Source organism: Nerophis ophidion, linkage group LG07, assembly GCF_033978795.1.
Source record: "Nerophis ophidion isolate RoL-2023_Sa linkage group LG07, RoL_Noph_v1.0, whole genome shotgun sequence".
In the NCBI taxonomy this organism is placed as follows: domain Eukaryota; kingdom Metazoa; phylum Chordata; class Actinopteri; order Syngnathiformes; family Syngnathidae; genus Nerophis; species Nerophis ophidion.
Window position 1 is genome coordinate 39,651,722 of NC_084617.1, and position 26,061 is coordinate 39,677,782.

Genomic DNA, 26,061 nt, shown 5'->3' on the forward strand with positions numbered 1-26,061 from the left:
TTCCCTATGCAGTGTTTTTCCGGACTCAAATTCAGGCAGAGGTGGTACAATCCTGACCATGCGGCAGAATTTTACAGCCAAAAAAAAAAAGGTCGTTTTTTTCAATTTACAGTAATAGGCTATATAGAACACCGTACAATTTATTGTAATTTTTATAAATTTGACGGGTAGTTTGCTGTAAAATCATAAGTCAAGCAAATATTTAAGCATTTATTTTATCTGGACAAAAATGTGAAATATGATAATATAATGTAATATTTGTTGCAATAATAATATATAATAATAGCTGACCTTGTACTTGTCAATCTGTACCATCATGAAATTCTGTAAAAACGTCTAAACAAAATCTTCAATTGATCCATTATAATTATTCAGAAAAGGTTGGAAACAAAGCTAACACTACTAACTGTGTTCACTTACCAGAGACAAAATGTTCACAGCACAGTCTGGAGTGTTTCGAAGGAGTACGGTGATCCCTCCCTATCATGCTCCGTATTGCAAAAATCCACTTGTGGTCAACACAATGCACCAAGTAGCGGGAAAAAACACAATACGATCTGTTTTTTCTTCGGTAGTTGCTTCAGGTCTTCCCTGCTGTTGATATAGCGCCTCTATAGTGGCGCAACGTTGCAACTGCAGTTAAAATATGTAGCTGCTGCAGAGGAGCATCAATCGCTCAATTAACACAGCAGAGCTTTACGCTGTGTTGAGCGATATTAAACGCTCTGGCTGGGGGCGGCACAAAATTAGCCTTGCAATTTTGAACGCAGGAAAAACCCTGCTATGTTTAAATTTTCGCCTCTGCACTATTTTGTTGCACTTATTTAAGCCTTTGTTATGTATTCCTTAGTATTTCCACCTTCATTTTAAAAGGTTATTGTAAAGTGTTCAATGTGATTTTAGAATTTTGTTCACACTGATTGAGGGTTTTCCAAGGTTGTGTTGACATTTCCTCTTATATCTGCCTTGATAGCTGAGGGGATTATAATCAGAGACACTTAAAATACATTTTTTTTTTATTTTAAAATATTTTTCTCCTGGCCCTTGATTTCGATAAGTCATAAAAAATATCAATAATCATCTATATCAGACCCGGACATTCCCCCAATTTTTCTTTAGTTTTTTTAAGATGGAAACTGTAGCTGCCATTATGATGTGCAGTGATGTTTTCAAATGACCGTAAGTCTTGAACTATACTAGTTACTGGTTACAGCAGCTCACACGAGGCACTAAGCAGTGTGGGTGGGGAGCGTTTCCACAGAGTGTCAGCCTGAAATGGCAGGCTGACACAGTGTCAGGGACAGAGGCAGAAGGATATTTTTACAACAAAGTTCTAAAGCTTAGTTATAAATCACATATGTCAGATTGTAGGTGGGTTTTTTTTACCCTTCGCGTTCATATTTCGCTGTTTGTTGCATTTTTGATTGCGTTTCGCTTGAGTGTAAAATGTCGATTGAGAGTGGGTGTGACGTTCATGTGTTGTCAGTATTCAGTGTTTTACCGTACATAGTTAATATTATAAATCCCACATTCTTTATTTTCATGTACAAACCCCGTTTCCATATGAGTTGGGAAATTGTTTTAGATGTAAATATAAACGGAATACAATTATTTGCAAATCCTTTTCAACCCATATTCAATTGAATGCACTACAAAGACAAGATATTTGAAGTTCAAACTCATAAACTTTATTTTTTATTTTTTGCAAATAATACTTAACTTAGAGTTTCATGGCTGCAACACGTGCCAAAGTAATTGGGAAAGGGCATGTTTACCACTGTGTTACATCACCTTTTCTTTTAACGACACTCAAAAAACGTTTGGGAACGGAGGAAACTAATTGTTATAGGTTTGAAAGTTGAAATCTTTCCAATTCTTGTTTTATGTAGAGCTTCAGTCGTTCAACCGTCCGGGGTCTCCGATGTCGTATTTTACGCTTCATAATGCGCCACACATTTTCGATGGGAGACAGGTCTGGACTGCAGGTGGGCCAGGAAAGTACCCGCACTCTTTTTTTTTTAACGAAGCCACGCTGTTGTAACACTTGCTGAATGTGGCTTGGCATTGTCTTGCTGAAATAAGCAGGGGCATCCATGAAAAAGAAGGGGCTTAAATGGCAGCATATGTTGTTCCAAAACCTGTATGTACCTTTCAGCAATAATGGTGCCTTCACAGATGTGTAAGTTACCCATGCCTTGGGCACTAATGCACCCCCATACCATCACAGATGCTGGCTTTTGAATTTTGCGTCGATAACAGTCTGGATGGTTTGCTTCCTCTTTGGTCCGGACGACACAATGTCGAATATTTCCCAAAACAATTTGAAAGAAGACCTTTATGAAGAAGACAAATCATGGACCCAAATTTCCCTCGCCCGGACGCGGGTCACCGGGGCCTACCTCTGAAGCCAGGCCCGGAGGTGGGGCACGATGGCGAGCGCCTGGTGGCCGGACCTGTTCCCACGGGGCCCGGCCGCGCACAGCCCGAAGAGGCGAAGTGGGTCACCCCTCCAATGGGCTCACCACCCATAGCAGGGGCCATAGAGTTTGGGTGCCTTGTGAGCTGGGTGGCAGCCGAAAGCACGGCACTTGGCGGTCCGATCCTCGGCTACAGATGCTAGCTCTTGGGACGTGGAACGTCACCTCACTGGGGGGGAAGGAGCCTGAGCTAGTGCGCGAAGTGGAGAAGTTGCGGCTGGATATAGTCAGACTCACTTCGACGCACAGCAAGGGCTCTGGTACCACTTCTCTCGAGAGGGGCTGGACGCTCTTCCACTCTGGCGTTGCCGGCAGTGAGAGGCGACGGGCTGGGGTGGGAATTCTTGTTGCCCCCCGGCTCAAAGCCTGCACATTGGATATCAACCCGGTGGACGAAATGGTAGCCTCCCTCCGCCTTCAGGTGGGGGGGACGGGTCCTGACTGTTGTTTGTGCTTACGCACTAAACAGCAGTTCAGAGTACCCAACTTTTTTGGGCGCACTCGAGGGAGTACTGGAAAGTGCTCCCCCGGGTGATTCTCTTGTCCTACTGGGGGACTTCAACGCTCATGTTGGCAACGACAGTGAAACCTGGAAAGGCTTGATTGGGAAAAATGGCCGTCCGGATCTGAACCCGAGTGGTGTTTTGTTATTGGACTTTTGTGCTCGTCACAGTCTGTCCATAACAAACACCATGTTCAAACATAAGGGTGTCCATATGTCCACTTGGCACCAGGACACCCTAGGCCGCAGTTCCATGATCGACTTTGTAGATGTGTCATCGGATTTGAAGCCTCATGTTTTGGACACTCGGGTGAAGAGAGGGGCGGAGCTTTCTACCGATCACCACCTGGTGGTGAATTGGCTGCGATGGTGGGGGAGGATGCCGGACAGACCTGGCAGGCACAAACGCATTGTGAGGGTCTGCTGGGAACGTCTGGCAGAGTGTCCTGTCAGAGAAAGTTTCAATTCCCACCCCCGGAAGAACTTTGAACATGTCACGAGGGAGGTGCTGGACATTGAGTCCGAGTGGACCATGTTCCGCACCTCTATTGTCAAGGCGGCTGATTGGAGCGGTGGCAGCAAGGTACTTGGTGCCTGTTGGGGCGATAATCCTAAAACCCGTTAGTGGACACCAGCGGTGAGGGATGCCGTCAAGCTGAAGAAGGAGTCCTATCGGGTTCTTTTGGCTCATAGGACTTCAGGGGCAGTGGACAGGTACCGACAGGCCAAGCGGTGTGTAGCTTCAGCGGTCGCGAAGGCAAAAACTCAGACATGGGAGGAGTTCGGGGAAGCCATGGAAAACGACTTCCGGACGGCTTCGAAGCGATTCTGGACCACCATCCGCCGCCTCAGGAAGGAGAAGCAGTGCACTATCAACACCGTGTATGGTGCGGATGGTGTTCTGCTGACCTCAACTGCGGATGTTGTGGATAGGTGGAAGGAATACTTCGAAGACCTCCTCAATCCCAACAACACGTCTTCTTATGAGGAAGCAGTGCCTGGGGAGTTTGTGGTGGGCTCTCCTATATCTGGGGCTGAGGTTGCTGAGGTAGTTAAAAAGCTCCTCGGTGGCAAGGCCCCCGGGGTGGATGAGACCCGCCCAGAGTTCCTTAAGGCTCTGGATGCTGTGGGGCTGTATTCGTTGACAGGACTCTGCAGTATCGCGTGGACATCGGGGGCGGTACGTCTGGATTGGCAGACCGGGGTGGTGATTCCTCTCTTTAAGAAAGGGGACCGCAGGGTGTGATCCAACTATCGTGGGATCACACTCCTCAGCCTTCCCGGTAAGGTTTATTCAGGTGTACTGGAGAGGAGGCTACGCCGGATAGTCGAACCTCAGATTCAGGAGGAACAGTATGGTTTTCGTCCTCGTCGTGGAACTGTGGACCGGCTCTATACTCTCGGCAGGGTTCTTGAGGGTGCATGGGAGTTTGCCCTTCCAGTCTACATGTGCTTTGTGGACTTGGAGAAGGCATTCGACCGTGTCCCTCGGGAAGTCCTGTGCGGAAGGCTCAGAGAGTATGGGGTATCGGACTGTCTTATTGTGGCGGTCCGCTCCCTGTACGATCAGTGCCAGAGCTTGATCCGCATTGCCGGCAGTAAGTCGAACACATTTACAATGAGGGTTGGACTCCGCCAAAGCTGTCCTTTGTCACCGATTCTGTTCATAACTTTTATGGACAGAATTTCTAGGCGCAGTCAAGGTGTTGAGGGGTTCTGGTATGGTGGCCACGGGATTAGGTCTCTGCTTTTTGCAGATGATGTAGTCCTGATGGCTTCATCTGGCCGGGATCTTCAGCTCTCACTGGATCGGTTCGCAGCCGAGTGTGAAGCGACCGGAATGAGAATCAGAACCTCCAAGTCCGAGTCCATGGTTCTCGCCCGGAAAAGGGTGGAGTGCCATCTCCGGGTTGGGGAAGAGACCCTGCCCCAAGTGGACGAATTCAGGTACCTAGGAGTCTTGTTCACGAGTGAGGTAAAAGTGGATTGTGAGTTTGACAGGCGGATCGGGGCTGCGTCTTCAGTAATGTGGACATTGTACCGATCCGTTGTGGTGAAGAAGGAGCTGAGCCGGAAGGCAAAGCTCTAAATTTACCGGTCGATCCACGTTCTCATCCTCACCTATGGTCATGAGTTTTGGGTCATGAAATGAGTTTTCTCCGCTGTTTGGCTGGGCTCTCCCTTAGAGATAGGGTGAGAAGATCTGCCATCTGGGAGGGACTCAAAGTAAAGCCGCTGCTCCTCCACATCGAGAGGAGCCAGATGAGGTGGTTCGGGCATCTGGTCAGGATGCCACCCGAACGCCTCCCTAGGGAGGTGTTTAGGGCACGCCCAACCAGTAGGAGGCCACAGGGAAGACCCAGTACACATTGGGAAGATTATGTCTCCCGGCTGGCCTGGGAACGCCTCTGGATCCCCCGGGAAGAGCTAGACGAAGTGGCTGGGGAGAGGGAAGTCTGGGCTTCCCTGCTTAGGCTGCTGCCCCCGCGACCCGACCTCGGATAAGCGTAAGAAAATGGATGGATGGATGGAATTTGAAATGTGGACTCGTCAGACCAAAGAACACTTTTCCACTTTGCATCAGTCCGTATTATATGATCTCGGGCCCAAAGAAGCCGGCGGCGTTTCTGGATTTTGTTGATAAATGGCTTTCGCTTTGCATAGTAGAGCTTTAACTTGAACTTACAGATGTAGTGACGAACTGTATTTAGTAACAGTGGTTTTCTGAAGTGTTCCTGAGCCCATGTAGTGATATCCTTTAGAGTTTGATGTCGGTTTTTGATACAGTGCCGTCCGAGGGATCGAAGGTCACGGTCATTTAATTTTGGTTTTCGGCCATGCCGCTTACGTCGAGTGATTTCCCCAGATTCTCTGAACCTTTTGATGATATTATGGACCGTAGATGTTGAAATCCCTAAATTTCTTGCAATTGCACTTCGAGAAACGTTGTTCTTAAACTGTTTGACTATTTGCTCACGCAGTTGTGGACAAAGGGGTGTACCTCGCCCCATCCTTTCTTGTGAAAGACTGAGCATTTTTTGGGAAGCTGTTTTTATTCCCATTAATGGCACCCACATGTTCCCAATCAGCCTGCACACCTTTGGGATGTTCCAAATAAGTGTTTGATGAGCATTCCTCAACTTTATCAGTATTTATTGCCACCTTTCCCAACTTCTTTGTCACGTGTTGCTGGCATCAAATTCTAAAGTTAATTATTATTTGCAAAAAAAAATGTTTAATCAGTTTGAACATCAAATATGTTGTCTTTGTAGCATATTCAACTGAAAATGGGTTGAAAATGATTTGCAAATTATTGTATTCCGTTTATATTTACATCTAACACAATTTACCAATTCATATGGAAACAGGGGTTGTACATTCTCTGTGCCTCATTCAGTAAAAAGGTGGTCTTTCATAACGTTTTTAGCATTTAGACAGTATTGTGAGTTTGTGTTCCTAAAAATATATATGTCGGCCCCCAACACGTTTTTTTCTTTAAATTTGGCCCCCTAAGACATTAATAATTTCCCAGGCCTGATCTATATCGACCAATATTAAACACTTACAGTATGTCGTGGTGAGTAAATGTAATGTATTACTTTCAACTTCTGGAGATTATATAGTATGTGTTCTGGATTTTACTGTACTTCTGCTAACATGTTGACTGTATTATTTAGTTGAGTCATTGTCTCTAAGGGAACACCAGCCAATTCAGATACAAGCCTGATCATTGTGAGGAGCCAGACACTAATTATGCTCCTCCTACAAGAGGGGAGCCAATCCTTTTGTCAACATGATATAAATTTTCCACCATAACAGAGTGAGCATGCAGGAGGTGGAAAGAATAGCAGGAACACCCTGCATGCATGCATCTCTTAGTGGCAAGAAAATCACAAAATGCATAAAGTATTTATATAGACTGTGGGATTCTTCTGTGTTACACACATCAACAAACTTGTCATGGCTCCCTGTTGGTTTTTAACATTTTTGTTTAATTGAAATATAAACGTACATATATACTGCCTAGCGGTGTTGTGATTGGATGGGTGGGAGTGTACGCTACACTATAAAAACGAGAAAGTTCTGGTCAAAAAGTAGTAGTGAGTTAATGATCAATCCTCATAATGATAAGAGAGCAGGGAAGGACACAAGTGTGTTTTTTCAGTTTTTTGCGCTCAAACAAAAAGTTGTCAGAAAAAAACCTGTAGTGCACTGGGGTCAAACTCAAGGCCTGGGGGCCAAATCTGGCCTGCCTCCTCATTTGGCCCGGGAAAGCTTGGAAATAATATGCATCATAAAAATAGTTTCTGTCTTTCCTTTTTTTGACAGGAAAAAAAGACATGTACTAAATGCAATTATATACAGTACAGGCCAAAAGTTTGGACACACCTTCTCATGCAATCCGTTTTCTTTATTTTCATTACTATTGAAGCTTGTCACTGAAGGCATCAAAACCATGCATGAACACATGTGAAGTTATGTACTTAACAAAAAAAAAAAGATGAAATAACTGAAAACATGTTTTGTATTCTAGTTTCTTCAAAATAGCCACCCTTTGCTCTGATTACTTTTTGTGCGCACCTGAAATGGTTTTCCCTTCACAGGTGTGCTTAAAGCTCATCAAGAGAATGAAAAGAGTGTGCAAAGCAGTAATCAGAGCAAAGGTTGGCTATTTTGAAGAAACTAGAACATAAAACGTGTTTTTAGTTATTTCACTTTTTTTCTAAAGGACATAAACCCACATGTGTTCATTCATAGTTTTGGATGCCTTTGGTGACAATCTACAATGTAAATAGTCATGAAAATAAAGAAAACACATTGAATGAGAAGGTGTGTTCAAACTTTTGGCCTGTACTGTATCTTTCAAACTTTATCTAATAATGCCACAGATATTATATTATCATACATTCAAAACATTTTTGGTGTAAAAACATACTTAAATAACTACTTAGCCTTATTATTTCAAAGCAAATTATCCATCAAACTGTACACTGTAAACATGACAACTCAAAACACCACAAAACTGTGGTACCATTTTTACATTTACAGTAATACACTGTAATAACAGCGGCCATATTTTTTATGCAAAAAAAAAAATGAAAATCTGGCAGCTCAATCACCAGAATTTTACAGTAAAATAGTGTGTGACCATTTTACTGTAAATTTTATGGTAAAATTCTGCCATTTTTTTGACTGCAAAATCCACATATTTTTTTTTCTCTTAAAGTGTAGGTAAAATATACATTTACTAATCAAATGCATAGGTAATCGTGTGACAATATCATGCGACTAATCCTTATAAATGTATGTTTCTTTTATTAATGTTGCAAGCGTCCGGCCCTCTGAGGGCAGTCAAAACGGCAACGTGCAAGGCCCTCAATGAAAATCAGTTTGACACCCCTGCTGTAGTGGTTTCAGGCAACTTTGAACGTTTCAAACAAACAAAAGACAGAGATTGATGTGGCGTGACAAGCTGTAAAACAGATCTATGGACGCACATACTGATAAAACGGGCAGATTAATGACTTCCGTCCTTCCACACACATTCCGTTTTATTGTATGGCGGAGTGACCGAGCTCCTGATGAAGAGGAAAATGCCGCTTCTGGCTTCTCCATTCTTTATACTTCAAAACCTCAATTTATCTTTTCAACAGGGACTGTACTGTATTTGCATTTACCCACACGCTTTTACTCATGTTGGCATTGTAGATGCTCAAGACTGACATGTTTGTGTACTGCTACAGAGTCTTTTGCCATGCAGTTTTTATTCTCTGACTGAGCACTTATTTAAGTATTCAATTGTAAGTAATATACAAAGAAAATGTACATAGCTGAAAACTGTATCAGTTGATATCGATGATTACTGATATTTTGTATGGCCTATCAAAAATAAGGACCAGGAGAAAATATATTAAATGTAAACGCTTTTATTTCAAATGTAACCTTCTTCTGATTAAAAATCCCCTCAGCTATTAAGGAAGAAAAGAAAGGAAATGTAAACACAATCAATGTCAGCAAAATTCTAAAATGGCATTGAACACTTGACAATGACCTTTCAAAAAGAAGTTGCAAAAATAAAGGGATATGTAAGACAAGCTTAATAAAGTGTAACAAATAGTGCAAAGTGTGAAAATTAAAAAATATAGAAACTTGAAAATAACTATAAGGAAGTTTCAGCCATGCTCTAAAAGGTGCGCGGCAAAGGTGGTGTGGTATTAACGGTGTTGGTGGGGTCTAGCGCCTTGTATCATTTACAGACTGCATTGGTCTGACTACGGTTTGTTTAGAAAATTACCAAAAAACTGCCAAAATGTCAATGTGACTTTTCCTTTTTTTATCCGCAATTCTTTTGCTCTCTGCAAATAATCAACCGTGAGACAACAAAATGGCGCAACCATACTTTAAGGTTGATACTGTTACCTGATTGGCTGTTAGCATGTCACTGCCACTGATCAGTGATCACTTCCTGCTAGTGTTGTCCCGATACACAATATTTTGGTACCGTTACCAAAATGTATTTAGATACTTTTCGGTACTTTTCAATACTTTTTTAAATAAAGGGGACCACAAAAAATGCATTGGCTTTATTTTAACAGAAAATCTTACGGTACATTAGACATGTTTCTTATTGCAAGTTTGTCCTTAAGTAAAATAGTAAGCTTACAAGACAATTTGTCTTTTCGTAGTAAGTAAGCAAACAAAGGCTCCTAATTAGTCTGCTGACGTTTGCAGTAACATATTGTGTCATTTATCATTCTATTATTTTGTCTAAATTATTAAGGACAAGTGGTAGAACATTTATTATAGATCTACCTGTTCATTTACTGTTAATATCTGCTTACTTTCTCTTTTAACATGTTCTATCTACACTTCTGTTAAAATGTAATAATCACCTATTCGTCTGTTGTTAGTATGATTTACATTAGTTTTGGATGATACCACAAATTTGGGTATCGATCCGATACCAAGTAGTTACAGGATCATACTATGGTCATGTACAAAGTCCTCTTGTGTCCAGAGACCTATTTCCTGAGTGTATAAACATAATATAAGTAAAAAAAACAACAAAAAAAGATTTTGTGATGCTAAAAAATATCAATGTAATCATAGTAGTATCGACGAGATACTCTCCTGTACTTGGTGTCATTACAGTGGAGGTTAGGTGTAGATCCACCAATGGCATTTAGATAGATAGTACTTTATTGATTCCTTCAGGAGAGTTCCTTTAGCAAAATTTAATTTTTTTTTACATTGTAACCCTGGTGAGCTATTGTATCCTCCTAGGATGTGTAGTGAAGCATGTTTAGCTATTCCTCGTCCTACAGGGATGATACTTGTAAGAAACTCACTTTATTTGTCGCCATGGAGGCAAGAATTTGTGATTTAGAAGTAGCCACAACACTGCAGACAGCGGATGGACTTTAGCCGCTAGCTAGCTAGCTATGTCTTAAAGTAGCTCTATTTCAGTGTTATAGCTCCACCTTTATCATTAGTTTTTAAACCAAAATGCGTCCATTTTCCTTTGTTGTCAATGATTGTGCGCTACTGAACGTGCTCCTCTGCTTGTAAAACCAGCAATGACACGACGTGATGACAACGGAGGGGTAGAGGACCGGTACTTTTTAAAGGCGGTATAGTACCGAATATGATTCATTAGTGTCGCGGTACTATACTAATACCCGTATACAATCTGACCCTACTTGCTGCTTTGTTCGGTTACCATAGAGCGAGTGCCTTTGTTCATGCAGCTAACCTTTCTTTAGAACGGCCATTTTTTTTCCAACGAAAAAGATAGCAAAGTATTTATTTATATCAATTACCTATCTATCACGATACATATTGATATTGTTTTATTGTCCAGCCCTTGTACAAAGTAATTGTTCTTCAGTTGAGAAAATACACCTGTGTTGCTCCCTGTGTTTGTTTGTGTCAGCACTTCACATGCCGCACACATCCCAACCCTAGCCGTATGAATCTAAAGTAGTTTGTATTGAATTTTGAATTCATTAGTCTGCTCAGGTTTTGCAACCAGTTGCAATCTAATTGACTGCTTGCCTTTAAACAGTGCGGTGACATCAGCCATTGTTGTTGTGGTATTTCCTATTAGGAAAGATGTTCAATATTGTGAAAACATTGTTATAATAAAGTAGCAGCCAAGCAAACGGTACACATTTAAGTTTAAGTTTGAACAAGTATTACTGTAATGACACGGTCTCTGTGGACCGGTTGGCGAAAACAGAAAAGGAGCCCACGTTGCCCTCATTTCCTCTGAGGCTTATTCAAAATTCCCATTTTGTGGGATCAAGGTTGGTTCACTAAGGCATTAGAAACAGATTTGATTTATACGTGACTGTTCTTTGACCTTTTTGAGAGGGCGAACAAGACAGCTCAAACATTCAGTGGGTGCAGCCTCTGCTGAGACCACGTCATCGCAGACACAAACGCTTCAAACAGATAGCAAGTATGTCATTTTTGGGTTGTTGAGTGTTATTGTCGAGGAACAGTGGGGGCAGTGGGCGGAGGGGTATGTGTGTGAGTGTACATTGTGTGATGTTTTCATGTTCAACACAACTCTGAGAAAGCAGAGTCAGACCAGTTTTTACGAAGGAGCGCTCTCTCAGTAATATGCATGTTGACCGATCCGCGGGACTTTCTGCCGTGGAGGCAAAGTCGTTGTCAAATTGAGAAAGTAAAGAAACGTTCGTATTGACTGGACTGAAAGGGAAGAGCCGTCTTGTATTTAGAGTAGGGTTGTCCCGATACCAATATTTTTGTAGCTGTACCAAAATGTATTTTGAAACTTTTCAATACTTTTCTAAAAAAAAAAAGGGGACCAGAAGAAAACGGCACTATGGCTTTATTTGAACAAAAAATCTTAGGGTACATTAAACATATATTTATTATTGCAATCGCAAGAACAATTTTGTCCTCAAATAAAATAGTAAACATACTAGACAACTTGTCTTTTAGTAGTAAGTAAACGAACAAAGGCTGACGCATGCAGCAACATATTGTGTCATTTGTCATTCTGTTATTTTGTAAAAATTATGAAGGACAATCTGTAAACATTGATTATTAAACCACTTGTTAATTTACTGTTAATATCTGCTTATTTTCTGTTTCAACATGTTCTATCTACACTTCTGTTAAAATGTAATAATCACTTATTCTTCTGTTGGTTGGATACTTTACATTAGTTTTGGATGATACCACAAATTTAGGCATCGATCCGATACCAAGTAGTTACAAAATCATACATTGGTGATATTCAAATTCCTCCTGTGTCCAGGGACAAATGAGGATATTATAAATATAATAGCAATAAAAAAAAGAAACAAGATTTTGTGACGATAAAAAATATCGATGTAATCATAGTAGTATCGACTAGATACGCTATTGTCTTTGGTATCATTACAGTGGATGTCAGGTGTAGATCCACCCATGGCATTTGTTTACATTAAGGCACGCTAGCTTTTGTTAGCGGTGACGCCGGTGAGCTGTTGTATCCTCCTAGGGCAGTGGTTCTCAACCTTTTTTCAGGGATGTACCCCTTGTGAACATTTTTTTAAACTCAAGAACCCCATAATCAGAACATAGCATTTTTGGTTGAAAAAAGAGATAACTGTGCAAAATATTGCTCATTTGTAGTGGTCTTTCTTGAACTATTTGGAAAAAAATATATAAAAATAACTAAAAACTTGTTGAAAAATAAACAAGTGATTCAATTATAAATAAAGATTTCTACACATAGAAGTAATCATCAACTTAAAGTGCCTTCTTTGGGGATTGTAATAGAGATCCATCTGGATTCATGAACTTAATTCGAAACATTTCTTCACAAAAAAAGAAATCTTGAACATCAATATTTATGGAACATGTCCACAAAAAATCTAGTTGTCAACACTGAATTTGCATTTCTTTTCACAGTTTATGAACTTACATTCATATTTTGTTGAAGTATTATTCAATAAATATATTTATAAAGGATTTTTGAAGTGTTGCTATTTTTAGAATCCATCCATCCATCATCTTCCGCTTATCCGAGGTCGGGTCGCGGGGGCAGCAGCCTAAGCAGGGAAGCCCAGACTTTCCTATCTCCAGCCACTTAGTCTAGCTCTTCCCGGGGGATCCCGAGGCGTTCCCAGGCCAGCCGGGAGACATAGTCTTCCCAACGTGTCCTGGGTCTTCCCCGTGGCCTCCTACCAGCTGGACGTGCCCTAAACACATCCCTAGGGAGGCGTTCGGGTGGCGTCCTGACCAGATGCCCGAACCACCTCATCTGGCTCCTCTCGATGTGGAGGAGCAGCGGATTTACGTTGAGATCCTCCCGGATGGCAGAGCTTCTCACCCTATCTCTAAGGGAGAGACCCACCACACGGCGGAGGAAACTCATTTCGGCCGCTTCTACCCGTGATCTTATCCTTTCGGTCATGACCTAAAGCTCATGACCATAGGTGAGGATGGGAACGTAGATCGACCGGTAAATTGAGAGCTTTGCCTTCTGGCTCAGCTCCTTCTTCACCACAACGGATCGATACAACGTCCGCATTACTGAAGACGCCGCACCGATTCGCCTGTCGATCTCACGATCTACTCTTCCCCCACTCGTGAACAAGACTCCTAGGTACTTGAACTCCTCCACTTGGGGCAGGGTCTCCTCCCCAACCCGGAGATGGCACTCCACCCTTTTCTGGGCGAGAACCATGGACTCGGACTTGGAGGTGCTGATTCTCATTCCGGTCGCTTCACACTCGGCTGCGAACCGATCCAGTGAGAGCTGAATATCCCGGCCAGATGAAGCCATCAAGACTACATCATCTGCAAAAAGCAGAGACCTAATCCCGTGGCCACCAAACCGGATCCCCTCAACGCCTTGGCTGCGCCTAGAAATTATGTCCATAAAAGTTATGAACAGAATCAGTGACAAAGGACAGCCTTGGCGGAGTCCAACCCTCACTGGAAACGTGTCCGACTTACTGCCAGCAATGCGGACCAAGCTCTGACACTGATCATACAGGGAGCGGACTGCCACAATAAGACAGTCCGGTACCCCATACTCTCTGAGCACTCCCCACAGGACTTCCCGAGGGACACGGTCGAATGCCTTCTCCAAGTCCACAAAGCACATGTAGACTGGTTGGGCAAACTCCCATGCACCCTCAAAAACTCTGCCGAGAGTATAGAGCTGGTCCACAGTTCCACGACCAGGACGAAAACCACACTGTTCCTCCTGAATCCGAGGTTCGACTATCCGGCGAAGCCTCCTCTCCAGTACACCTGAATAAACCTTACCGGGAAGGCTGAGGAGTGTGATCCCACGATAGTTGGAACACACCCTCCGGTCCCCCTTCTTAAAGAGAGGGTCCACCACCCCGGTCTGCCAATCCAGAGGTACCGCCCCCGATGTCCACGCGATGCTGCAGAGTCTTGTCAACCAAGACAGCCCCACAGCATCCAGAGCCTTAAGGATCTCCGGGCGGATCTCATCCACCCCCGGGGCCTTGCCGCCGAGGAGCTTTTTAACTACCTCAGCGACCTCAGCCCCAGAAATAGGAGAATCCACTACAGATTCCCCAGGCACCGCTTCCTCAAAGGAAGACGTGTTGGTGGGATTGAGGAGGTCTTCGAAGTATTCCCTCCACCGATCCACAACATCCGCAGTCGAAGTCAGCAGAACACCATCCGCACCATACACGGTGTTGATAGTGCACTGCTTCCCCTTCCTGAGGCGGCGTATGGTAGTCCAGAATCGCTTCGAAGCCGTCCGGAAGTCGTTTTCCGTGGCTTCCCCGAACTCTTCCCATGTCCGAGTTTTTGCCTCCGCGACCGCTAAAGCTGCACACCGCTTTGCCCGTCGGTACCCGTCCACTGCCTCCGGAGTCCTATGAGCCAAAAGAACCCGATAGGACTCCTTCTTCAGCTTGACGGCATCCCTCACTGCTGGTGTCCACCAACGGGTTCTGGGATTATCGCCACGACAGGCACCAACAACCTTGTGGCCACAGCTCCAATCAGCCGCCTCGACAATAGAGGTTCGGAACATGGTCCACTCGGACTCAATGTCCCGCACCTCCCTCGTGACATGTTCAAAGTTCTCCCGGAGGTGTGAATTGAAACTCTCTCTGACAGGAGACTCTGCCAGACGTTCCCAGCAGACCCTCACAATGCGTTTGGGCCTGCCAGGTCTGTCCGGCTTCCTCCCCCACCATCGCAGCCAACTCACCACCAGGTGGTGATCGGTAGAAAGCTCCGCCCCTCTCTTCACCCGAGTGTCCAAAAGATAAGGCCGCAAATCCGATGACACAACTACAAAGTCGATCATGGAACTGCGGCCTAGGGTGTCCTGGTGCCAAGTGCACATATGGACACCCTTATGTTTGAACATGGTGTTTGTTATGGACAATCCGTGACGAGCACAAAAGTCCAATAACAAAACACCACTCGGGTTTGGATCCGGGCGACCATTCTTCCCAATCACGCCTCTCCAGGTTTCACTGTCGTTGCCAACATGAGCGTTGAAGTCCCCCAGTAGGACAAGGGAATCACCCGGGGGAGCACTTTCCAGTACTCCCTCGAGTGTACCCAAAAAGGGTGGGTATTCTGAACTGCTGTTTGGTGCATAAGCACAAACAACAGTCAGGACCCGTCCCCCCACCCGAAGGCGAAGGGAAGCTACCCTTTCGTCCACTGGGTTGAACTCAAACGTGCAGGCTTTGAGCCGGGGGTCAACGAGAATTGCCACCCCAGCCCGTCGCCTCTCACTGCCGGCAACGCCAGAGTGGAAGAGGGTCCAGTCCCTCTCGAGAGAACTGGTTCCAGAGCCCTTGCTGTGCGTCGAGGTGAGTCCGACTATACCCAGCCGGGACTTCTCTACCTCACGGACTAGCTCAGTGAGGTGACTTTCCACGTCCCAAGAGCTATCTTCTGTAGCCGAGGATCGGACCGCCAAGTGCCCTGCCTTCGGCTGCCGCCCAGCTCACAATGCACCCGACCTTTATGGCCCCTCCTATGAGTGGTGAGCCCATTGGAGGGATGACCCACGTTGCCTCTTCGGGCTGTGCCCGGCCGGGCCCCATGGGGACAGGCCCGGCCACCAGGCGCTCGCCATCGTGCCCCAACTCCGGGCCTGGCTCCAGAGCGGGGCCCCGGTGACCCGCGTCCGGGCGAGGGAAATCTGAGTTCATTTTGTTGTAATTCCATAGAAGTCTTTGAGCTGCTCTTTGTCTGATCACTAACCTAGGACCTGTTTGTCTTGGGAGACCCTACCAGGGGGCGTGAAAGCCCCCAGACAACATAGCTCCTAGGATCACTGGGACACGCAAACTCCTCTACCACGGTAAGGTAGCAGCTCAGAGAGGAGTATTTTTAGAATATTTTTGAAAAATCTCACATACCCCTTAGCATACCTTCAAGTACCCCCAGGGGTATGCGTAACCCCATTTGAGAACCACTGTCCTAGGGTGTGTAGTGAAGCATGTTTAGCTATTCCTCGTCCTGCAGGGATGACACTTTTAAGAAGCCCACTTTATTCGGCGTCACGGAGGCGAGAATTAGTGATTTAGAAGTAGCTAAAACACTGCCGACTCCGGATGGATGTTTGCTACTAGCTAGCTCACCATGCCTTAAAGCATCTCTTCCTGAGGGCGTTTCAGGGTTATAGCTTCACCTTTAAAGTTCTACTGAAACCCACTACTGCCCACCACGCAGTCTGATAGTTTATATATCAATAATGAAATATTAACATTGCAACACATGCCAATACGGCCTTTTTAGTTTACTAAATTGCAATTTCAAATTTCCTGGGAATTTTTTCTTGAAAACGTTGCGTAATGATGACGTGTACGCGTGACGTCATGGGCTGTTATGAATATGAGCGCTGCACACACAAACAGCTAAAAGTCGTCTGCTTTAACGGCATAATTACACAGTATTTTGGAGATCTCTGTTGCTGAATCTTTTGCAATTTGTTCAATTAATATTGGAGAAGTCAAAATAGAAAGACGGAGTTGGGAAGCTTTAGCCTTTAGCCACACAAACACACGGTGATTCCTTGTTTAAAATTCACGGAGGTGAAACTTTCCTATTGATCAGAGTGGACATACAGTAGATCCCGACCACTTGTCAACCAGCAGGTTTCGGTGAGAAAATTGTGGTTAAAAAGTCGCCACTTACCGGATATCAGCTGAGCTTGTGCTTCCCGTACAGCTGCCGTCGACTACCCTGAGACACTGCGCGTCAACACTCGGCCGTGGTCGTACACTTCCGACTTTCAGGTACTGCTAAACTCACTAAAACACTAGCAACACAATAGAAAGATAAGGGTTTTGCAAGAATTATCCTAGTAAATGTCTTTAAAAACATATGAATCCGTCTCAATGCAACGCGATTACAATCGCATTTTTTTTTTTAACTTGTTTTTATTTTTTATTTTTTTTTTGTAGTCCGTCGCTATCAATATCTTCAAACACGAATCTTTCATCCTCGCTCAAATTAATGGGGAAATTGTCGTTTTCTCGTTCTGAATAGCTGTTTTTGTTGGAGGCTCCCATTAAAATCAATGTGAATATATGAGGAGCCCTCAACATGTGACGTCATCGTCAGCGACTTCCGGTAGAGGCAGGGCTTTTCTCCAGTTGCGAACTTTATCGTGGATGTTCTCTACTAAATCCTTTCAGCAAAAATATGGCAATATCGCGAAATGATCAAGTATGACAAATAGAATGGACCTGCTATCCCCGTTTAAATAAGAATATCTCATTTCAGTTGGCCTTTAAAGGCCTAGTGAAACCCACTACTACAGACCACACAGTCTAATAGTTTATACATCCATGATGAAATATTAACATTGCAACACATGCCAATACGTCCGGTTTAGTTGACTAAATTGTAATTTTAAATTTCCCGCAAAGTTTCCTGTTGATGACGCGTGCACGTGACGTCACCGGTTGTAGCGGAGATTTTCTTCCAGCACCGATCACGGCTAAAAGTCGTCTGCTTTATCGCATAATTACACAGTATTCTGGACATCTATGTTGCTGAATCTTTTGCAATTTGTTCAATTAATAATGGAGAACACAAAGAAGAAAGATGTTGGTGGAAAGCGGTGTATTGCGGCCGGCTGTAACAAAACAAAGACTGCCGTTGTTTCTTTGTTTACATTCCCTAAAGATGCGGTCAAGCGAACATGGTTCTCTTCCACATGTCAAACGGCAGGTTTCGGTGAGAACATTGTGGTAATAAGTCGGCTCTTACCGTAGACATGAGCAGAGCTGCAGCTGTCAAAAAGGCAGCTGCGACTCTCTTGCCTCCTCCGTGGCTTCATTCAGAGACACCACACCCCTCCGACTTTCAGGTACGACTATATAATCTTACTAAAACACGAGTAACACAATAAGCAGAGAAGGGATTTTCCAGAATTATCCTAGTAAATGTGTCTAATAACATCTGAATCACTCCCACTGCCCTCTCTTTTTTTTTTTTTCTAGTCCTTCACTCTCACTATCCTTATCCACAAATCATTCATCCTCGCTCTAATTAATGGGGAAATCGGCGCTTTCTCGGTCCGAATGGCTCTCGCTGCTGGTGGCCATGATTGTAAAGGAGGATTGTGAGGAGCTCCACAACCCGTGACGTCACGCGCACATCGTCTGCTACTTTTGGTACAGGCAAGGCTTTTTTATAAGCGACCAAAAGTTGCAAACTTTATCGTCGATGTTCTTTACTAAATCCTTTCAGCAAAAATATGGCAATATCGCGAAATGATCAAGTATGACTATCAGAATGGACCTGCTATCCCCATTTAAATAAGAAAATTTCATTTCAGTAGGCCTTTAACATCAGTTTTTCAGTCAAAATACGTCCGATCTTCCTTTTCTGTCTACCCACTGTGTCTGCTTATAAACTCTGTGATTGTACGCTGCCAAACACGCTCCTCTGCTCGTAAACCTGTCATGACATGATGGTGCGTCGCCATGCCCATCACCAAAGACAGCACACACCCTGGCTTCCACCTGTTCGACCTGCTACCATCAGGCAGGCGCTCCGGGTGCATCAGAGCCAGAACAAACAGGCTCAGGGACAGCTTCTTTCCCAGAGCTGTCACCATGTTAAACTCTAACTTATAATAATAATAATAATTCAGCCCTATACAATATCCTACCCTAATACCCTACTGTGCAATACTACCTTTCGAGTGCAATACGTCCGACACTGATTGTTATTTATTACTTCAGTACTCTTGTCTTGTTCTGTATATTGTACAGTGTTTTTTATTTCTATGATGTTTTGTATATTGTACAGGATTGCTTATTATTTTTATTGGATAGTAGTCTATTTCATTTGTTAGTTTTTTCCTTTATTACACCTCTTGTGTTATTTATTTTACCCCATATTTGTTCCCACTACCGCACCTTAAGTTGGAGTCTTTAATCTCGTTGTATGCAAATATAATGACAATGAAATCCATCCATCCATCCATTTTCTACCGCTTATTCCCTTTTGGGGTTGCGGGGGGCGCTGGCGCCTATCTCAGCTACAATCGGGCGGAAGGCGGGGTACACCCTGGACGAGTCGCCAGCTCATCGCAGGGCCAACACAGATAGACAGACAACATTCACACTCACATTCACACACTAGGGCCAATTTAGTGTTGCCAATCAACCTATCCCCAGGTGCATGTCTTTGGAAGTGGGAGGAAGCCGGAGTACCCGGAGGGAACCCACTTTAAGACAATGAAATCCATTCTATTCTATTCTATTCTAAACATAAATAGATAAATAAATTGGAAACTGGTACTTTTCAAAAAAAGTATAGTACCGTTCTTGATTAATTAGTACCATGATAGTATACTAGTACTGGAGTGTTTCCCCCAGAAAATGTGTTAGTTAAGGTGGTGACTCCCCAGGATGAGGGGACCGGGGACGGGGGTGGGTGGGTGTAAGGATCGGTTTAACTTGGCCTGTCACCATCACGTCTCCATCTCGTTGCTGCCACCACAGCCTGGGGGGCAATAGACTACAGACAGCTTTACAGATTTTATGGATGTCAACAATTTAGCAGTCTTCTACTAGCATAGGCGGAAAGCACAAAGGAAGCTAAACCAACAAAATCCGAAGAGGAAATTGTGCCAAATATAGGGAAGAGAAACTTCTTCGTTTGACTTTGGTTTTGATAAAGATACCGACCAAATAACGATAATTTGCAAAACATTCCAACATGTCGTCACTAGCGACTTGAACTCGTCTATTTTTCTCTGCCACTTTAAGATACAACATGAAGACCAGTACAAAGACAGTGTTTTTTTGGCGACAAAACATCCCCTTAAAACCACAAAGTCATGAACAGACAAACGCACCAAACGAGCCTGACATAGTCGTTGACAAGCAGTCCGGCTGATACCAAAGATGACAGATGTGATCTCTAAAATTATATGTGTAGACATGACACGAGTACACACTGTCGAAATAAAGGGCTGGCACCAAACATTTTAAATTTCCTTTTAATTGTCCTGTGTTTTTAAATATTTAAATATTAGCTACAGTCATACCTATACCTACAGTACGAGCGCCTCATCCTCCCTGTATCTTGAGATATGAGCCGTGTCTCAGTTTTTTAGCTGAGATAGGCTCCAGCACCCCACCGCTACCCCGAAAGGGACAAGCAGTAGAAAATGGATGGATGGATCGAACTTGCGAGCATAGTTTAAGCTACTAGCCTTCACGAGCTAGGAATGTAACGATAAACGGTATGATAAACTGCAGGAAAACTCCAGACGGTTAGTATTACCGTTTTAGACATTGTAAAACTGTGATTGATAACACTTTGATAAACTCACGGATCGGTGATACTGTTCATTTACTCGAAAAGTATGCTAGCGATAATTCATTAGATAGCTTAAATGCTAACACCAACACAAGATACATGTCTTTCCCCACTAAGAAACAACATACCTCAATACTGTCATGTCTTGTGATCATGTTTTGTTTAGTTATGTTCTGTTTTGTTTAAGACTCCATTGTTTCCTGTTTTTGCACTTCCTTGTTTGCTTTGTTTCCATGTCAACCCATTAGTTTTCACCTTGTCCCCATGTCACGCACCTGTTTTCACTAATCACCACAGTATTATTTAAGCCACAGTTGCCATTTAGTCAGCCTGGCGACTTTACCTCTGTTACTCATAGTTATGCTTCTTACCATGCCACATAATTTTTTGTTTTGTTCTGTCAAGGCGTGGACTTTGGGGTTTGTTTTCCCATAAGGCAAAGAAAAGTTGGAGCAGACAAGGCGTCAAGGTAAGGACATGATTTAATCTTGGCATGAGTAACAGAGATAAAGTCGCCAGGCTGACTACCTGGCAACTGTGGCTAAAATAATACTGCGGTGATTAGTGAAAACAGGTGCGTGACATGGGGAGAAGGTTAAAACTAATGGGTTGACCTGGAAACAAAGCAAACAATGAAGTGCAAAAACAGGAAACAATGGAGTCTTAAACAAAGCAGAACATAATTAAACAAAACATGATCACAAGACATAACAAATACAAACTATTCAATTACGTACATTGAAGCTACAGGCTATGCTATCCTGCAACCGAGTGATCGATCCATACGCAAAGGAATAGGACAACAAAAAGTAAACTTGCGTTAAGTAATGCGCCCAAAACCTTTTTTTATTTTATCATTAAAAATACTCTGAAACGTTTACAATTTAAAACGGGAGAAGATTAACATGTTTAAACACTCAAAAGTAATATGACCCTCAAGAATCCAGAAAAATAGTTAATACTTATTCTGCCATTGATAGTAAATTGTGTGTCTATCTATTGTACTATTATTCTTGAATAATAATAATAACCAAATATTTTAAGTTTAGAAGTACTTTTTGATCACCTTCAACAATACCGTGATAATAATGATCCATTCATCCATCCATCCATCCATCCATCCATCCATTTTTCTACCGGTGGCAAGGTCTCACGAGATCGTCTCGCACCATTACACTGCAGTGCGGCCTCAGTCAGTGAGAACTACCGCTGTAGCACCGAAGGAAAATATCCAACTCCCCACATGAAACGAAAATCTCTGCGGACTGCAGCCACATTCCAAAGTAACTGCTGCATTTGATCACTTATAGCATTAAGTAAAGACACTAATATTCCAGTAAGGCAGCTGGTGGTTCTGATATTATATATATTATTTGTGTATTACATGTATATTTGAATATTGTATTGTTGGTAAATTTATTTTTTTTGCAAATATTAGCTCATTTGGAATTTGATGCCTGCAACGTGGTTCAAAAAAGCTGACACAAGTAGCAAAAATGACTGAGAAAGATGAGGAATGCTCATCATACAATTATTTGGAACATCCCACAGGTTAACAGGCTAATTGGGAACAGGTGGGTGCCATGAGTGGGTATAAAATTAGCTTCCATTAAATGCTCAGTCATTCACAAACAAGGATGGGGTGAGGGTCACCACTTTGTGAACAAATGTGTGAGCAAATTGTCCAACAGTTTAAGAACAACAATTCTCAACGAGCAAGGAATTTAGGGATTTCACCATCTACGGTCCGTAATATCATCAAAAGGTACAGAGAATCTGGAGAAATTGCGGATTAAAAATGTATTTCCTGTTATAAGTAAAACCGTACATAGTGTTCTGCTCAAAAGGATTCTTCATTGCAACATTAATACGGCCACAACGACAACTCTTGCTGACCTACTGCCCTCGGTAATGGCACCATTCCCAAAATATGTGGGCTCTATTGATAACCTCACTAACAACTTTAACGACGCCCTGCGCGAAACCATTGATAACATAGCACCGCTAAAGTTAAAAAAGGCTCCAAAAAAGCGCACCCCGTGGTTTACAGAAGAAACTAGAGCTCAGAAATTATTATGCAGAAAGCTGGAACGCAAATGGCGCACGACTAAACTTGAGGTGCACCATCAAGCATGGAGTGATGGTTTAATAACTTATAAACGCACGCTTACCTTAGCTAAAGCTAATTATTACTCAAATCTCATCCACCGTAATAAAAACGATCCTAAATTTTTGTTTAGTACGGTAGCATCGCTAACCCAACAAGGGACTCCTTCCAGTAGCTCCACCCACTCAGCTGATGACTTTATGCAATTCTTTAGTAAGAAAATTGAAGTCATTAGAAAGGAGATTAAAGACAATGCGTCCCAGCTACAACGGGGTTCTATTAACACTGACACGATTGTATATACGGCGGATACTGCCCTCCAAAATAGTTTCTCTCGTTTTGAGGAAATAACATTAGAGGAATTGTTACAACGTGTAAATGGAATAAAACAAACAACATGTTTACTTGACCCTCTTCCTGGGAAACTGATCAAGGAGCTCTTTGTATTATTAGGTCCATCAGTGCTAAATATTATAAACTTATCACTTTCCTCGGGCACTGTTCCCCTAGCATTCAAAAAAGCGGTTATTCATCCTCTTCTTAAAAGACCTAACCTCGATCCTGACCTCATGGTAAACTACCGACCGGTGTCTCACCTTCCCTTTATTTCAAAAATCCTCGAAAAAATTGTTGCGGAGCAGTTAAATGAACACTTAGCGTCTAACAATCTATGTGAAACCTTTCAATCCGGTTTCAGGGCAAATCACTCGACGGAGACAGCCCTCGTAAAAATGACTAATGATCTATTGCTAACGATGGATTCTGATGCGTCATCTATGTTGCTGCTCCTCGATCTTAGCGCTGCTTTCGATACTGTCGATCATAATATTTTAATAGAACGTATCAAAACACGAATTGGTATGTCAGACTTAGCCCTGTCTTGGTTTAACTCTTATCTTACTGATAGGATGCAGTGTGTCTCCCATAACAATGTGACCTCGGACTACGTTAAGGTAACGTGTGGAGTTCCCCAGGGTTCGGTCCTTGGCCCTGCACTCTTCAGCATCTACATGCTGCCGCTAGGTGACATCATACGCAAATACGGTGTTAGCTTTCACTGTTATGCTGATGACACCCAACTCTACATGCCCCTAAAGCTGACCAACACGCCGGATTGTAGTCAGCTGGAGGCGTGTCTTAATGAAATTAAACAATGGATGTCCGCTAACTTTTTGCAACTCAACGCCAAAAAAACGGAAATGCTGATTATCGGTCCTGCTAGACACCGACCTCTATTTAATAATACAACTCTTAACATTTGACAACCAAACAATTAAACAAGGCGACTCGGTAAAGAATCTGGGTGTTATCTTTGACCCAACTCTCTCCTTTGAGGCACACATTAAAAGCGTTACTAAAACGGCCTTCTTTCATCTCCGTAATATCGCTAAAATTCGCTCCATTCTGTCCACTAAAGACGCTGAGATCATTATCAATGCGTTTGTTACGTCTCGTCTCGATTACTGTAACGTATTATTTTCGGGTCTCCCCATGTCTAGCATTAAAAGATTACAGTTGGTACAAAATGCAGCTGCTAGACTTTTGACAAGAACAAGAAAGTTTGATCACATTACGCCTGTACTGGCTTACCTGCACTGGCTTCCTGTGCACTTAAGATATGATTTTAAGGTTTTACTACTTACGTATAAAATACTACACGGTCTAGCTCCATCCTATCTTGCCGATTTTATTGTACCATATGTCCCGGCAAGAAATCTGCGTTCAAAGGACTCCGGCTTATTAGTGATTCCCAAAGCCCAAAATAAGTCTGCGGGCTATAGAGCGTTTTTATTTCGGGCTCCAGTACTCTGGAATGCCCTCCCGGTAAAAGTTCGTGATGCCACCTCAGTAGAAGCATTTAAATCTCACCTTAAAACTCATTTGTATACTCTAGCCTTTAAATAGACTCCCTTTTTAGACCAGTTGATCTGCCGTTTCTTTTCTTTTTCTCCTATGTCCCACTCTCCCTTGTGGAGGGGGTCCGGTCCGATCCGGTGGCCATGTACTGCTCGCCTGTGTATCGGCTGGGGACATCTCTGCGCTGCTGATCCGCCTCCGCTTAGGATGTTTTCCTGCTGGCTCCGCTGTGAACGGGACTCTCGCTGCTGTGTTGGATCCGCTTTGGACTGGACTCTTGCGACTGTGTTGGATCCATTATGGCTTGAACTTTCCCAGTATCATGTTAGACCCGCTCGACATCCATTGCTTTCCTCCTCTCCAAGGTTCTGATAGTCATCATTGTCACCGACGTCCCACTGGGTGTGAATTTTCCTTGCCCTTATGTGGGCCTACCGAGGATGTCGTAGTGGTTTGTGCAGCCCTTTGAGACACTAGTGATTTAGGGCTATATAAGTAAACATTGATTGATTGATTGATTGATATATATATACAAACACCGTTTCCATATGAGTTGGGAAATTGTGTTAGATGTAAATATAAACGGAATACAATGATTTCTAAATCATTTTCAACCCATATTCAGTTGAATATGCTACAAAGACAACATATTTGATGTTCAAACTGATACACTTTTTTTGTTGTTGCAAATAATCATTAACTTTAGAATTTGATGCCAGCAACACGTGACAAAGAAGTATGGAAAGGTGGCAATAAATACTGATAAAGTTTAGGAGTGCTCATCAAATACTTATTTGGAACATCCCACAGGTGTGCAGGCTAATTGGGAACAGGTGGGTGCTATGATTGGGTATAAAAACGGCTTCCCCAAAAATGCTCAGTCTTTCACAAGAAAGGATGGGGCGAATAACACCCCTTTGTCCACAACTGTGTGAGCAAATAGTTAAACAGTTTAAGAACAACGTTTCTCAAAGTGCAACTGCAAGAAATTTAGGGATTTCAACATCTACGATCCATAATATCATCAAAAGGTTCAGAGAATCTGAAGAAATCTCCCCACGTAAGGGGCATGGCCGGAAACCAACATTGAATGACCGTGACCTTCGATCCCACAGACGGCACTGTATCAAAAACCGACATCAATCTCTAAAGCAAGGGTCGGGAACCTTTTTGGCTGAGAGAGCCATACAAGCCAAATATTTTTAAAAGTATTTCCATGCGAGCCATATAATTTTTTTTTTAACACTGAATACAACTATATGCATGCATTTTTAATAAAGACCAACATTTTTAGAGTA

The 26,061-nt window shown here is 43.1% G+C and overlaps 2 protein-coding genes across 12 annotated transcripts in view; one reads left to right on the top strand and one right to left on the bottom strand.

Annotated features, from left to right (window-relative positions):
* The window catches only part of LOC133556337 (bifunctional methylenetetrahydrofolate dehydrogenase/cyclohydrolase 2, mitochondrial-like), a 143,765-nt gene that overhangs the window by 88,650 nt on the left and 29,054 nt on the right, over nucleotides 1-26,061 (bottom strand). The gene's annotated exons all lie outside the window — the stretch shown is intronic.
* slc20a2 (solute carrier family 20 member 2) overlaps nucleotides 1-26,061 on the top strand; it is a 205,630-nt gene that overhangs the window by 4,350 nt on the left and 175,219 nt on the right. Inside the window, exon 2 of one of the 10 annotated variants that reach the window (XM_061906151.1) lies at nucleotides 17,185-17,252. The exons of the other annotated variants lie outside the window; for them this stretch is intronic. The gene's annotated coding sequence lies outside the window, so the exon portion shown is untranslated. The remainder of the gene's footprint in view (nucleotides 1-17,184; nucleotides 17,253-26,061) is intronic. 10 annotated transcript variants of the gene reach the window in all.